Here is a 14065-nt window from a genome sequence, read left to right as displayed (position 1 = left end):
GGGAAGGCGCTAGTAGAGGAAAAGGAGGAAGGGAGAAGATTTTTCCTGATTCCCCCTCCCACTGAAGCCCCTATTGCTGTTTGTTTGTTTATTTGTTTATTTATTTATTTATTTATTTTATTAAATTTATATACCGCCCCATAGCCGAAGCTCTCTGGGCGGTTCACAACAGTCATACATCAAATACAATAAACCACATATTTAGACAATTTAAAACATCTTTAAAATTTGTAAATTCTTTAAAAAGTTAAAAACAATTGTTAACACATACTAAAATGCCTGGGAGAAGAGGAGAAGTTTTAACCTGGCGCCGAAAAGATAATAATGTTGGCGCCAGGCGTACCTCATCAGGAAGATTGTTCCATAATTTGGGGGCCACCACTGAAAAGGCCCTTTTTCTTGTTGATACCCTCCAAGCTTCCCTATGAGTAGGCACCCGGAGGAGGGTCTTCGATGTTGAGCGTAGTGTATGGGTAGGTTCATATCGGGAGAGGCGTTCCATCAGGTATTGTGGTCCCAAGCTGTATAAGGCTTTATAGGTTAACACCAGCACTTTGAACCGGGACCGGAAACATATAGGCAGCCAATGCAAGCGGGCCAGAATAGGTGTTATATGTTCGGACCGCCGGGTCCCTGTTATCAATCTGGCCGCTGCATTTTGCATGAGCTGCAGTTTCCAAACCGTCTTCAAAGGCAGCCCCACGTAGAGCGCATTGCAGTAATCTAATTTAGAGGTTACCAGAGCATGAACAACTGAAGCGAGGTTCTCTCTGTCCAGATAGGGACGTAGCTGGGCCACCATCCGAAGTTGGTAAAAAGCACTCCGTGCCACCGAGGCTACCTGTGCCTCGAGTGACAGGGATAGTTCTAAAAGAACTCCCAAGCTACGAACCTGCTCCTTCAGGGGGAGTGCAACCCCATCCAGAACAGGTCGAACATCCGCCATCCGGTCAGGAGAACCACCCACTAACAGCATCTCAGTCTTGTCTGGATTGAGCCTCAGTTTGTTAGCTCTCATCCAGTCCATTGTCGCAGCCAGGCATTGGTTCAGCAAATTGACAGCCTCACCTGAAAAAGATGAAAAGGAGAAGTAGAGCTGCGTGTCATCAGCATACTGATGGCAACGCACTCCAAAACTTCTGATGACCACACCCAGCGGCTTCATGTAGATATTAAAAAGCATGGGGGACAGAACTGACCCCTGCGGAACTCCATACTGGAGGGCCCAGGATGTTGAGCAATGCTCCCCCAGCACTACCCTCTGGAGACGGCCCACCAAGTAGGAGCGGAACCACTGCCAAGCAGTGCCGCCAACTCCCAAATCAGCGAGTCTCCCCAGAAGAATACCATGGTCAATGGTATCAAAAGCCGCTGAGAGATCAAGGAGAATCAGCAGAGTCACACTCCCCCTGTCTTTCTCCCGACAAAGGTCATCATACAGGGCGACCAAGGCTGTCTCCGTGCCAAAACCAGGCCTGAAACCCGACTGAAATGGATCTGACTGTTCTGGAGGGTTCCCCAGCCTTCCAGAATGGACAGAGGCACTCTAGGGGCTGCAGGGGGAAATTAAGCAAAAATCACCTTACCTCTTCCTCAGTTAGCAGGTGGCTCCAGCTGGATCAAATGTTATTGCACTTGTGCAAGGATACCAATTGGATACAGCCCCTTATTTTCCATTATCTTTAAACCACAGTGCTAAATGGTGTGATGTTTATTTGAAGAAATATTACAAAACCACTTAGGCATTGCTTCAGAAAAGTTTATTGTTCTTCACATTGTTTACAGTGTATATAGTTTTCTAGGTTTATTTACATATTTGTAAATATCACCAACATTCAAATTGCAAATGCTCAAGATTCAGTTTTGCTTGGTTTTAAATGGAAATGTCTGTAACTTTACAATGCTACTAGTGCTCCCTTTTTTATTTAAAATCACAATCCAGCCTAAAGTACCATATATACATTCTAATGAAATCAATAGTACAGGTGCAGGTTTCAACTTAAGTGTGGTATCCAGTGCTGACCTCTCTACTGAGCAAGCAGAAAGCAGAGAGTGGGGAGAGGCAATTTTTGGCAATTTGCTGCCCCCCTTGAGCGCCCTGAACCTTCCCAAAATCTGCTCTGGGGGATCTCTGAAATATCTGAAATAGAATTTTTTTGGTGGATGTCATAGGATGACAGAGCAATCAGCAACATTTGCCCAGCCCCTTTCCTCTGATTGATGTCATCCATTAGTGGATGGGACAACACTGGATACCACCTTTAGTGTATTGTTGAACCTAGCACAATGAACAGAATGAAAGACTGAATTTTGATATTTTTTTCCTGAGATACATTCAAACTAGAATATATTAATATCTACCCATACTTTAAATAAATTAAATTACTGTTTATTAAAGAATATTTGCTGATGGATTCCCAAAGAATGATCTTATAGAACATGATGTAGTTGCATCCATGAAACTAAGCACCTATTGTATGGTGGGCAAAGTACCTGGGCATGAGACTATCAGTGTCTGGCAACCCCACATATCTTGGATATCTTCATTTAGTCCAGTACAGTCACATTTAAACTGATTGCTATGTAGCTCCCAAGCATTTGTTGTTGCAAATCTAGAATGGAACGCTGGAGTAACATTGTGTGTGTTAACGTGCCTTCAAATCGATTACAACTTATGGGGACCCTATGAATCAGCTACCTCCAATAGCATTTGTTATAAACTATCCTGTTCAGATCTTGTAAGTTCAGGTCCGTAGCTTCGTTTACGGAATCAATTACAGTATTGGAATTATGTTGTTATGAGGAGTCACAGGGATCAGTGCCTTACATCTTTAGCATTTATTGAAGCATTCATTTGTTGGGGCTGGAATCAGACTGTTGGCCCAATAAAATTGTGATAGGCAAAATTAAAGTATCAGCCACTTTAGTGGCACTGATGTAAATAGTGTAGTTTAAATCCTAATACTCCAGCTGAACTACTGTGGATCTGATGTCACTCTGCTGATGTCAGCTATTTCAATTCAGGGTACACATTGGAGTAATTGTAGTTCTGGATCTGGGCATTGGAACCAAACAAAACAGTTGTATTGTGCTTAATATGGAGGAACTTATAAATATGAAAACAGCAAATATATATAAAATTACATTTTAGGGGGGAAATGGGATAGTATTAATAGATTTTCAACTAAAACCCTGGGAAAAATTGCTTGTGTATAGTTTATTCCTAAAATATTATTTTTAAGGGAAATACTACATAGCATCAGTATTCATTCAAGCATTTTAAAAAAATCTACTTCAAAACACTAAAATCAATATTTGTATGTTTAAACATTTCCTTTAATACTATTTGTTTTGGTTGGATTGAAATCTAAGTCCATTCAAGGCAAGCATTCATCCTGTTGATAGGTAGTACTTGTATATGTTGAAATAGCTGTCACAGAGAGTCAACACATGATGTACATTTCAAATGACCAAACTATCATGTAATAGTTGTCAACACTATGTAAAAACCTGGCAGTGTGAATCCTTTTAGTTCTGGTGTAATTCACAAAAGTCAATTCCACAAGTAGTAATTCTCTTTTAGTTGTCAGACCCACTTCAGTATAAATATTTGCAAGTATCAGTGTTTCAGATGTGCTTATCTTTATTTTCATGAGTCAAAAAGTAATACTTCCCCTGATAACAACAGCAAACTTGCATGCAAATTATATGTGTGCTAGTCTCACTATGTGTAAAATGCTAACCTGAATGTAGAATTGTTACCAAAATTCTCTTGTCTATTTTTAGAGGTTAATTGTTAGTTACCAGTTGTCAGTTCTGAATTTATGGTGAAGCAGTTGCCAGTTTCACAACACGTAGTCACCTTGGCGTCTCATGCCACTATTTGGCCCACTTTTGGAAGATTGATGATGGCCCTGCAAATAGTGATCTGGAGACATGATAGAGGAATATTTTAAACACATATGCAAAAATCACATCTCAGGCTAAAATGGCTCCATGAATTGGCCTTTGGGTAAGTACAAAATTGATTTAAATTAGCTGCTGGAGTAAGGGTATCTTGGAGTAGACCTATCTACATTAGCTTCAAAGATCATGGGCAGGAGAGCCTTAGGATTTTTCTTGTATGAAAAAGACCTTCTCCTTTCAATTACAGATCCAAAAACTATAAAGTAATATCTTCAAGTAGTCCAACTTATTCATTTTAACTGCAATTCTATGGATACTTACATGGGAGTAAGCTCCACTGGCCATAGAAACCTGCATATAATTTGATTGCTTTTATTTAGAATGCCTCCTTTCATCCTCTCTGTTCACACACATATTAGTATAAACGCAATAATGTGATGTCCTATATGTAACCATGGACAAGCATAATATCCTAAGGATACAATCCTAACTATACTTACCTGGAAGTAACTGCTGGTGAAGTCAAAGAAACTTGCTTCCAAGTAAACATGATTAAGATTGTGTTGTAAAACTGAGTCATTCCAATTGGCACAGAACCTGTGAATTCTTGAGGGTTATATTGACATTTGTACCAGATATATTATTACTTCAGGAAGGCAATTACAGTTCCTTTAATAGCTTCACCCTATTCCCTTCACTATATGAACATCTGTGGAGACTGATTAAAGAGAGCAGGAAACTATTTAGACTGCTTTATACCTAATTTGGCATTATATATATATCATAAACAGTGTGATGTTTTTCTCAGTTGTTTCTTACCTTAAAGATATAAGTGGTATTTAATAAAACGGCTTTCTGGAACTTGGCTACATTAATGGGAGAGGTTTAGACTTTCTTTTCTATTTTCTTGTGAAAAATTAACACACTAATGCTGACTGACACCTGTCTAAATCATATACACGTATCTGAGATTAAATTTGTAAGCATTAACAAAAAAAACAACCCAGTAAGCTAAGAAAGAGAACAGCATTCTGCTAATAAACAACACCAATGATGGTACCTTGATAATGCAGGATTTGCTGGTGGAGATCTGCAGTTTAGGCAATTATATATAATTTGTTTTTAAAATGAAGCCCCCCTCAATAGTATTAAACAGTTTCAAAATCCAGTTCTTTCTGTTTTGAAGTAGTACCATATAGACAAAGTATAAGTACAGCACACCATAACTTGATGTCAGTTTGAATGAGTAACAAGTACAGAATAGCTAATAATATTTTGTATTATATCATCTTATAGTAAAAATAAGCAAGTTAATATTGATAAGACATTTTTAATCATTACAGAAAAAGTTAATCTTGTATAAAGTTGTAGGCTGATATATATTGTCTTTTATTTATTCAAGGCCAGCATCTGCTGAGGTATAATTAAAAGTAAATAATAGTTTATGTCATTTATAGTTTTTTTTAAAAAAAATGTGGTCTCATATGGCACATCAAACATATAATATATGATTGGCTTATTGCTGTAAGTATGATCCAGCCATACTAAGCAGTTTTAAGAAGGATTGATTTCACTGTGGAACTGCACAGCTTGTGCTGAACTCTCCAGTTGAAACCAGTGGGGATAAAAAATTAATTAATTATGGTTGCATTGTGCTCTATTTGTTTCTTTTGCTACTATTATAGTAGCACAGCACAAAATTAGTTTGGCTTAAGATGGCAATCCTATGCCCTATGTCCACTTACCTATGAATAAGCCTCATTGAACTCAGTCGGTCTTACTGCTTCTGACTAGAATGAATAGGATTGCGTTGTAACTGTATTTTACCATACTATTGACTCAGCAGAATAAAAAACAAAACATAAATATTGGTATTAAGAATTGCAAATGAAATTGCAACCAAAGTAATTTTTAATATACAGATATAGGCATATAGATAGCAGTTGAAGAATGTCATCAACTTAAAAAAAAGTAAAGCTTCCTACAGGAATGGATCAAAAGTGTCTGGCAACTTTTTTTCTCCCAGTTGTATGTTTGTGCTAACATATTTTAGATTCATGGAAAATAGACTTCAGCCCTATTAAGGAACACGTGCACAGCAGCAGCCACCACAAGCAAGAGAAATTCCCATTCACACCTGTCTTTTTTGCTGCTTGAATATGTAGTTATTTCAGTTCTGTCTGCATATTTCCCCCTTTTCATAAGTGAATGATTCTCAGTGGAATCTTAGTGAGAGGAAAAAACTATTCTCTGAGTATTGGGGAGCAATAAGTGTGTGTGTGTGTGTGTGTGTGTGTGTGTGTGTGTGTGTGTGTAGATCCATGGGGGAGACTAGGCTGGTCATCTTTCCACATATCTCTGCTAGCTGGGGTCCAGAACCTTATCTCCCTTCTTGGAGATCTTTAGAGGGAAAAGAGCAGAAAGAAAGGACCCTTGCAAAATGCATCTTATTTAAACAAACACCTATGCCAGGTATTTCACACACACACACCTGGAATTTGTTACGTTCATAGCTTACTCTGCCAACAATAGTATAAAAACTACACTAAATATGGAACATATTTAAAATCAATATTTAAGACACAGCTTGCAAGTTTCCTCAAAAAGAGTTTGTTTTGTTTTGTTTTCCAGATTCCCAAACTGTTCATCCTTCCTTGAAAATACATCACACTTGTGATTTCAACATCTTGTGCACATTGGGTGTTTTTTCTTTTAAAAATATTACTTGGAACAGGAGATGTGTAGGATTCCTCTATAAATAAAGATCATAAGAGCTAATTGTAATTCAAAACTATAATAGTAGCACTTTTTCACTGCTCTTCAGATTAGTGTACAATTTAGTGAAAGAAAGCTATGAAATGTAGTACAGTTTATTTTAAAATATTATACTTTATTAATATAAAATAATATATTAATAATTATATTACAACTATATTTAATTAGATAAAGGAAAATTATTTTTAAATGAACTGCTGTAGGATACTGACAAATACCATTTTAATGCAACAGTATTTTGAAAAAAAGGGGATAAGCTTGAAACAAATCCACATTTAACAATAATATAGATTGCTATGGGACACAAATGGAAATATGTTGCAAATCTTGTCATTATACTGGAGCAGATTTGATGCTACAGTATTTATTTTTATATATAACCTTTACATTTTTTCTGAATGAATCTGGACCTTATATTTATTTTCATGAAACACTAAGGTTTACCTCTTGGTATTGTATTCCCTCTATAATGCATCCTAGTTTAATTCACTCTTAGTGAAACAACAAGGCTCACTCTGGAGAGCTCCTTACAACATAATTTAGCTGGACCTTTTCTTAGTAAAGGTTTTCTGGTTTTCATTTTCACTTCATATTCTCAAATAAAAGATCCTTTGTTGTCTACCATTTGATTGGACTTAATGAAAAACACTCCATTTTAACCTAACAGTATTTCCCTTTGAATTTATTATATTTAAGGACACTGTCAAAAATCAAGCATTTAATCTCAGGTTTTTATACTTAAAATTATATTACTATCATATGGCTCAATGAGGTGATGTAAAAAGGGCACCGAGGAGATTTAAACCAAAAGTCAAGTAAAAAAACAAAACAAAACCTTGCCTCATTTTAATATGAAACTAAATACTATGGCTAATGTGCAGATTGGGTATGGTAGTTGACTTTAAAGACTAACATGTGACAGGGTGCCAACAGCTGAATAGTGCAGTATTGACTAAACGAGGTTCACTGATTTGTATTGAGGCTAATATCTTCTTTAAACAATTCCGTGTAAATTGTGCGTATAAAGTCATTGGAAGCTGTTTCTCAGGACAGCATCTCCGGCTAGATACCTGCTGGAGTGAGGAAGATAATCAATAGAAAGAAATAGAGCTGAGCATGAGACTAGGAAGCTTCAGAGCAGTTAGTGCTGATAAAAGTAGATGATGTCAATATTTGGGAATAACACAACTCGGATAACAGACGTAAGAGAAGTGCATATGTTGGAGAGTGTTCAAAAAGGGGCAGAATTAATGCATAAATGGCAGCTGTTGCCCCAGGCTGTAAAAGACATTATTTATTCCAGGTATTGTTAAATTCCTGCTGAAACACCAAGGCTCAGTGTTGTATATTAAACATTCTATCTACACCAATAAGGAGGCAGAATGGACTTTTTTGTGCATGTATATGTTTAGACTCTGCCTAAGCTAGAGTTGCCAAAGTCAAAGTATCTCAAGATCAGAGTCTTGAACTAATAAAACAAAGAATCTCAGAAAAGGATTTTGTGAAATAAAAGTCCCTGGTTAACTTTCTTTTGGGAAAATGAATGTTTGCAATCTTGGTAGACACAGAGCAGAAGTTGATTCTGTACTTTTCAGTGTTCATCCTTGGCTCTTGGCCCTTATCATTTTTACATGTAGATGTTATTTCCAACAGACAAAATGGATACTCCTGTGGAATCATAACACCATGAATTCTTTTAACCCTGGTCTCCTCATTAGCACTGAAGTAATGGTATATTTCTACTAATTTAATAGTGGAAATCAGTTTTCCTCTTGCTGTCAGGTGATGAATTTTTGTTCTTCTGTGCTGATCTTTCTGTTGATGTATTATGACATAGTCTGTCAACATGAACAGATATGTGAAGGGGAGATTGGATGGCTGAGACATACAACCTGAATATGGCTCCACTTGAATTTTAAACTTGGATATCATGTTAGGATACAGAAAGTTGGAATGTACACAGTAAAGAATGCTATTATTTTGATGTAATTTGGGGGGGAACAGGTGGGCTACGACACGCCTCTGAAAGCAAAATGGATGAGGTAATTCCAAAGCATATGCATTAAAAGCTTTTCAATCTAAGGCAATAGCCTCTTAAAATCAGGATTTGTAAAATGCATCCTTGTACAGAGAAAATTAAGTCATGCATATACGATGATTAAGTATAGCTATTAATAAACAAATAATTTTATAATGTGAATAATTTTGTTGTCACATATGGTTTTATTATTTGGTGTTAGATCTGGATTATATCAAGTAGGTAGGTGATTACTGTGTCAGCTAGAAAGGTCAAGTTCCATACCTTTTATTTTGAGCCACAATTAAGAAGTCTGTGCTCTGTCTGTATATGCTTGTGTACGTGCATGATCTCTTCTCCAACCCCTCACCAATACACACATACGTACTTTCATTGTAGGTGCACAAATAAAGAATACAGTCTCTCTGAAGCTAATATTTGCCAAAACACACAATATATGTTCTAATAATAATAATAAATTTTATTATGAATACCACAAAAATAAAGTAAATCATCAAACACTAAATCTAACAGCATTAAAGAGAAAACAGTATTTTAACTGAAAGTCATAAAAGCTTTATAATTTTTCCCAAGTATCAATTTATTAGGTTACTGAGGGTTTTTTTTTTTTTACTGTTCCACATATACCAACTTTTCATCTTAAATTACTGAGAAGTATAAGATCCTCTCCTCCTGTATATCTGTAAAGAAGGCTTTATTTCAAATAAAGCATGTGTCTTTATTGGGAAGACAAAGTTTAAAAAAACCTTTTAAGATCTACACTTCAACTAATTTGTTAATCTTGTGTTATTTTTAGCATTTGTCACACATATATACCAGGAAATTGGCATCATCTCATTCTAGTTCTGTGCTGAATTAAACCCTCTGCTGAAAAGAAGAGAATGATATGGAAAAAGAATAAATTTAGGCCTTTCTTTAGTGATGCACATATATTTCCATACATTTCACATCCTAAGGGAGCCCACAAATGCATTCAATAAATACAAGACTATAAACTATACATCCAGGAGAAGTGATTCCTCATATTCTAAATTCTTTATATGGTCATAACTTTAAACACATTAAAGAGATATTACAGGAAGGTTTGGAAAGATCCAAAGCACTACATTTTAGGGTTACTTATTTATAGGCATTATATGATAGCACTATATGGCTTAGATGAAAATAAATTAATGGGCAGCATCTTAAAATTGACAAAATGATACTTATGTCTTGTCCAACTAGTCCTGCCTTAAATATCTGGGGGTGGGTGGCACATAGATAACTATTTATGTGGAGGGGTTGCATATTTTCACTATATACATTAAGGTCAGCAAAAAGAACAGTTTATGGGTAAAGGGCAATAATAAAGAGCTAGACTTTAAACATGATTAGTTGATGTCTATTGAAGGTCTGTTACAATGAAATATATACCTCAGATGAGGAAACTTACCTACTTCTCCTAGGATGATAGTCTTGCTGAATGTGTATTTTACCATCTTTAAAATATTTGTGATTTTTTGCTTCATTCTGAAAAGACAGTGCAATGTGATAGATTTATGAGGGTTTGACGGAAACAAGGGTAGGATAGATTATGGCATACTTGTTTAGAAAAACTGTAAATGGAAGATTCTTGATTTACACTGACATATATCTAGATGAAACTATAGTTTGCAAATTGCCTAGAGGAGCCATCTTGTATTAAGTATTTGATGGGTAGTGAAATGAATATATATATATATATATAAAACATTCTAGGAATACCAGTGTTGCATGTGCAGCTGTGATTATTTTAAAAATATTTTCTTAATCCCTCCCTTCATTACTATGTTCCCATTGTCCAATCCTGTTTCTAATGCTTTTCCAGTGAACAGATTCTGTGGTCTGAATAATATTGGAGAGAAATATTTACTGCACGATGAACAGTAAAATTTCCGTTTAGGTATTTTTTATTTTGATTAGACTGACACTTTATTGTGTATTCTTCCAGTACAAGCTAACAAAATAAAGGTTTAATAACCTTGGACGCAATCCATGACACTGTTCTCCTGTGCAGAATGCATTGAAATGAGTATTTGCAACTACTATGTGCAAGAACATATTAATGTTTTTACACAGTATGAGGCATGCACATGAGAATTTCATGACAGATTGTACTTTTTCATTCCTCTTGACTTTTAGCATGTATGGTATCTGGTAAGGTCCCTAAACATTTGGTTAAAAAATACATATTTATACTAGCTTAACTAAGACTATTATACCTAACTCTCCCTAGGAATGTTGCAAGGCATGTAGCTGAAGGATAACTCCTGACAACTGTGGTGGAATGGTAAGCTATATTACTCATAAATCTAGAGTTCTTACATCTGTCCCAAGTAAGGTCAATCTTTATTCTTACTTTATACATAACTGTCGAAGTGATCTGATCCTTTAAACTACTGCAGAAAGCATTTAGGACTGTGGAAGAACTTCTGTGCCAGTACAATGACACAATGAGGATACTCGCCAGAGAATAGTGGTACTGTGATGCCGGTAACAGCTGCTGCCACAAGATTATCACAGCAGAAGGATGCAAAGGTGATGTACAGGCAGCACGCATCTAGACAGAGAAATTAGTTTGATGTAACATAGGAACTGAGGAAGACTGATGTATTGGTATCCTGAAGACATTTTGTCTAGGTTGGTATCAGCAATGCTGATGGAGCCCTATGCTCTTAATAGGTGGCTGTATTATTTTATAATAGAATGTTGCAATGCTGATAGTCAGGGGACCAAAAAGTGTTCCTATGTATAACAACATGCTGCTATATTATTTTTAGAACTTAATCATAAACTACAAATTAAAGAAGCAATACTTCTTTCGTGCACAGATTCTTTACACACAAAAATGATGAGCTCAGTATTTAATTAGCATCAGATGATACCAGGTATCTTAATTTCAGTACCTGTTATTTTCTCCTTTATTTTATTGATTAAAATATTTTTACAGATACCCTGCAGAGATTTCTATATGGATGTTGTATTTATATATTGATACTTGGTCTAACTGAAGACCATACAAACAGTTTAAGGACAGTTTTCTGAGAAAAATAATCAAGCTATAATTAAAAAACCAGTTTAGAGTATTAAATCAAATCAAATGTGAAGTCTAATTTAATCATAACTATATTTATTTAGAAATAAAAGGACATAATTATGCATGTTTATTCAGAAATAAGTCTAAGTTCAATGGGTCTTGCTCTTAACCAGAGTGCATGGTTTTATAGTTTTACTTCTGAATTCAGTGGGTCTTCTCAGAAAGTATGCCTAGGATTGTACATATTGACCAGATTCATTTACTAGAATATTATGTTCCACTAAAACTGATTTGACTTACTTCCAAGTAAACATTTGTTTCCAATATCAGGTTCTCTAATTTTCTAGATATAAGAGGTTGTATTGCACAGTTTTAATCCTATCACAGTTTATTCTAGAATAATCTTGTGTAGGTATAATAAAAACTGTGGAACAGGTGGATTTAGGATTGTAACCCTTACAGCCCAATCCTAAACATGATTACTCAGAAGTAAGTGCACTGAGCTCAATAGGGATTACTTTTTTTTAAAAAAATGGTTTGACATTATAAATATATGGTGAATTTGTTCTTCTATTTTCCTGTAATGCAGGGTTTTCATCTACTTTATTTATGAGTTACAAAGGCCTTTTTCAAGTAATAGTCATCTACATATGTTATGGCAAGAAATTCACATGGGTCTTTCCTAAATTATAAGCTTGACAGGGCATGGCAGAGTGTCATTCCGAAGGGTTGGAGAGTGCTTCACGCACTATAGGTGCCATCAGAATTTTTTAAAAACCGCTCTAATAAATGATTGGTGGCTGTTAGTGATAAGCAACTATTATTAGTATGAGTTTTCTAGCAAGCCAACAAACAATCTCAACATCAATCCTTCACATTCTCTATGCTGAATCACTGTCTCTTAAAACAGCTGGTGTCTTCTATTGCAATAATATTTCTGTTGTGGATGATTTTGCCTTTGCTCCAGTGGACATGTTATTACTGTTTAAATAAGCAAAAAATGAAAATAAATTCTCTTGCTCAGATGTAATTTAGGAGCCACCTGACAAACCAAAACTGCGTTCACATAAAATGAATAGGGGGGAAATGAAACCAGAATTAACCTAACTGACAACTGAATAATTAACAAACTAAAATGAAAGTTGTGCTGTTGCTTAGCCATACAAACACAAAACATTACATTTCAATTCTGTCAGAACATTGCGGCCATCTTACATAGGCCAGCAAAAGGGCATTACAATGCAACAAATCAAGAACAAAAGCCACAAAGAAGCAAGGATCATTTACTGTAAAAATTATCTAGCACCTGATTCTAAACATGCCATGAAACCTATATGAAAGAGCCAGTGCAGCATAGTACTTAGAGTGTCAGTCCCATGGTTCAGTCACTCCTCAGAAAGGAATCTCACTGAATGACCCTGAGCCAGTCACCGTCTCTCAACCTAGCCAACCTCACAGGGTTTTTGTGAGAACAAAATGGGTTGGAACAGAGAACCTTATATGTTACCTTCAGCTCCACGGAGGAAGGGTGAGATAAAAATGTAATAAATAAAGAAATAAGAGGAACTAGTTTTACATGATGTCATTAGGATCGTGCCCCAATTTTAATAAAAAATACCATGCATGAAGCCCTGAAGAGAATACTGAAATGTTTACAATTCTGTTATACAGCTATGAGAGTTGCTGTATACTATAGCCAGCATAGATATTTTTGCATTCCGCAATGTTAAATTAAAAATACCCCCCATACCACTCTGATGCTTCCCATAACCTCAATTCAAAACAAAATCTTACAAAACATATAGTCCTGAACTCAAAAATGCTTGCTTAACAACCCTGTAGTTTCCATGGTGATACACAAAACACCCAGAGAGAATCGAGAGTTCAAAGTATAAAACCAGAGAAAAAAATCCAGACCCCTGTTGGACTTTTTTCTGTCAGTGGTCTCATAATTTGTTGAAATTAATTAAAAATCAGCCATGTTCACAGACTACCTGTAATCCTGTTACTGACCTTGCCCCATACTCTGACCTTCATCTTCTGAAGTTTAAAAGTTTAAAAATGCTTGGCTGATTTTTAATTTAATTTAATTTAAGAAATATAACATTGGAGTCAATGATAAGCTTGGGCATGCTCAGTAAGAACCAACTGTCAAGGATGGGTGAGAATTTTGATTCAGTTCACATTTCAAGCAGAATGTATCAAATTTGCACTTTCCAGAACAATATGAGAAACGCAGCCATCCTTCAAATTTCACATTTATTAGAATTTTGGGGTGCAATTCGCCAACT

At 35.8% G+C, this 14065-nt stretch overlaps 1 long non-coding RNA gene across 3 annotated transcripts in view; it reads left to right on the top strand.

Moving 5' to 3' along the window:
• Nucleotides 1-14065, top strand: part of LOC133372766 (uncharacterized) — a 51149-nt gene that overhangs the window by 20219 nt on the left and 16865 nt on the right. For all 3 annotated transcript variants that reach the window (XR_009759552.1, XR_009759550.1, XR_009759551.1), the window contains exon 2: nt 10974-11027. This is a non-coding gene — a long non-coding RNA (uncharacterized LOC133372766). The remainder of the gene's footprint in view (nt 1-10973; nt 11028-14065) is intronic.

This window comes from Rhineura floridana, chromosome 1 (genome assembly GCF_030035675.1).
Source record: "Rhineura floridana isolate rRhiFlo1 chromosome 1, rRhiFlo1.hap2, whole genome shotgun sequence".
NCBI classification, from domain to species: Eukaryota; Metazoa; Chordata; class Lepidosauria; order Squamata; family Rhineuridae; genus Rhineura; species Rhineura floridana.
The sequence above is the reverse complement of the archived record's forward strand: the minus strand, read 5'-3'. Positions and strand labels throughout refer to the sequence as shown.